This window comes from Erinaceus europaeus, unplaced genomic scaffold (genome assembly GCF_950295315.1).
Source record: "Erinaceus europaeus unplaced genomic scaffold, mEriEur2.1 scaffold_529, whole genome shotgun sequence".
Taxonomy (NCBI): Eukaryota; Metazoa; Chordata; class Mammalia; order Eulipotyphla; family Erinaceidae; genus Erinaceus; species Erinaceus europaeus.
This window is the reverse complement of record NW_026647258.1, coordinates 21,744-24,679: the sequence shown is the minus strand read 5'-3', so window position 1 is coordinate 24,679 and position 2,936 is coordinate 21,744. Positions and strand designations below refer to the sequence as shown.

Below are 2,936 nucleotides of genomic sequence, written 5' to 3'. Positions count from 1 at the left end.
TGTCTGACAACTTCTAGGTATCTCTAGCACTTAAAAAAAAAAAACAAAATTGGATTTCTCCATATACTTTAAACAAAGTCACATGAGCCACAGACATGAGGACCCTACTATTTTCTATTAAGCTGCATAGCTCAGTTTAAAACTACAACTCAGGATATATATATAATGGAACATGGTACATTCAGCTCACTTGATGCATTACTTTTACCTACCTAGGCCATCCTCCTTACCCAGCAGACACCTGAACTTTGACTCTTTTAAGTAGTAGAGAGTCAGCAAAGAGTCTTAGTTGAGAATCTCAGGGATTAGAGTTAAGGTGAGATAGAAAATTCTAGAAACCTCCTAGCTGGCTTGTTCATTAAGTCTATTTCATTCTGTACTTCATGGATATATTCCATTGCTTCCTGTTGCTTTTTTATCAAGATGCTTTCTGGGGAGTGACGATTTTGAAGGTAGAACAGAAATATAACAAACTCTGCCAGCCATTTTTTCAGAAGAGATTGGAATTGATGGTCAATATCCCAAATTTAGGATTAACATTTGTCAACCACCCACAAGTGTCTACACTGCTTGGAGAAGAGGATGAAGAGGCACTGCATTACTTGACAAGAGTTGAAGTAACAGAATTTGAAGATAATAAATCAGGTAACAGAATAGACTTTTATTTTGTTGAAAACCCTTACTTTGAAAATAAAGTTCTCTCCAAAGAATTTTATCTGAATGAGAGTGGTGATCCTTCTTTTGAAGGATCCACTGAAATCAAATGGAAATCTGGAAAGGATTTGATCAAATGTTCAAGTCAAACACAAAATCAAACCAACAGAAAGAGACAGCATGAGGAACCAGAGAGCTTCTTCACCTGGTTTACTGACCATTTTGGTGCAGTCGCAGGTGAGTTAGGAGAGGTCATTAAAGATGGTATCTGGCCAAATACACTACAGTACTACTTGGTTCCTGATATGGATGATGAATAAGGTGAGGGGGAAGATGATGATGATGAAGAGGAAGAAGGATTAGAAGATATGAAGAAGTGGGGGCCTGGTGGTGATGCACATGGTTGAACTCACATGTTACAATGTGCAAGGACGTGGGTTCAAGCCCCCAGTCCCCACCTGCAGGGGGGAAAGCTTCTCAAGTGGTGAAGTAGTACTGCAGCTGTCTCTCTGTCTCTCACCCTCTCTATCCCTCCCTTCCCTCTTGATTTCTGACTGTCTCTATCCAATCAATAAATAGATAATATTTTTTTAAAAAAAAGAAGATATGAAGAAGGAGATGAGGATGAAGGAGAAGATGATAATGAGGGGGAGGAAAGAGAGGAAGATGAAGGATATGACTAATGAAACACTGATGAATTCCAGCCTTTTTTAATTTTCTCCTGTCCCTAGGAACAAGTTGCAGTCTTTTTTTCCCCCATTTTCCCTGCCCCTGTGTGCAGTCACCCTGTCTTTGAGGTCTCCTCTTTCCTTTATACAATGGTTATCAACTTATTTTTTGGGGGGATACCTTGAGAAGAATAAGTTGAATAGATTATCCTTTTCTCTTCCAAACTAATATATTTTTTCATTTAAAACCTTTTTAAGAAAACCTGTATCTTTCTGCAGTTAGCAGAAAGACAGACAGCTTTGTTTTTTTTTTTTTTTGAATTGTTTTATTTATAAAAGCAAACACTGATAAAACCATAGGATAACAGTGGTACTACTCCCCTATCCTTTTTCAACAAAAACTTTTGGAATCAATACCACCATGCTCTGTGGGAACAAAGATCAACTTTCTGCTCCCTTAGCTCTGCTAGAATCTGGGGGCTGTTAGGCCCCTGTGTAGTAGTGCATAGAATTCTAGCTGTTTTCCTCCTTTCTCTCAGATCTTGAATCTGAGAGGATCATATAGCAAAGCAGACACCTTCACAGTTTTTGTTTGCTTGTTTTTATTTTTGCCTCCAGGGTTATAGCTGGGGCTCAGTGCTGACACTACAAATTGACTGCTCCTGGTGGCCATCTTTTGTCCATTGTCGCTGCTGTTATTCTTGTTATGACTGCTGTTAGACAGGACAGAGAAAAATTGAGAGGAGGGGAAGTTAGAGAGGAGGAGAGAAAAACAGACATCTGCAGACCTGGTTCACGGCTTGCAAAATGAGCCCCCCCCCCCCCTTGCAGGGAACTGAACTGGGATCATTGTGCAGGTCCTTGTGCTTCACACTATGTGCGCTTAACCAGGTGTGCTAGCGCCTGGCCCTCATCCTAGTTTTGAATCATCATTCCCAGACTATTCCAGTCTGACTATTCCAGTCTATTTCAGTCTGAAAATGTAATTCAGGAACTAGGTGGTGACACACCAGTAGAGTGCATATAACAGTGCAGAAGGACCTGGGTTTAAGCCTCTGATCCCTAGCTGCTGCAGGTAGGGAAGCATCATGAGTGATGAAGCAGTGCTGCTGATGCTACTGCTGCAGATGTTAGTGCTGCAGATGTTCCTTTCCTCTCTTCTCTAACTCCCCCTTCCCTCTCAATGTCTGTCTCTATCCAACAAATAAAGATATGAAATAGTAAAGAAGTGAGTGCAGATGTAAAAATAAAAATGCAATTTCATCAAACTTTGAGCTGTGGGAGTATCATAGACAATGAGCTTTACCAGAGTTTATCTACTGTTAACTGGAAAAGAAAATCATCATAAAATTCCTTTTCAGAATCCAAGTGTTACAAATAATCTTCTCAGTCAAACTGAAAGTCACAATAGATTCAGAACCTGCTACCAACTGCATATCTATCAACAGAGCTTCTTGGCCCATGACAACTAACACTTTCAGTGCAGATTAAGAAATGTACACATTGGGAGTCAGGGGTAGTGCAGCGGGTTAAGTGTACATGGCGCACAGCACAAGGACTGGTATAAGGATCCAGGTTCAAGCCCCCGGCTCCCCACCGGCAGGGGAGTCGTTT

The 2,936-nt window shown here is 40.7% G+C and overlaps 1 pseudogene; it reads left to right on the top strand.

Annotated features, from left to right (window-relative positions):
* The first annotated feature begins 383 nt into the window (after positions 1-383).
* On the top strand, positions 384-1,337 carry LOC132536264 (protein SET-like; annotated as a pseudogene).
* The last annotated feature ends 1,599 nt before the right edge of the window (positions 1,338-2,936 follow it).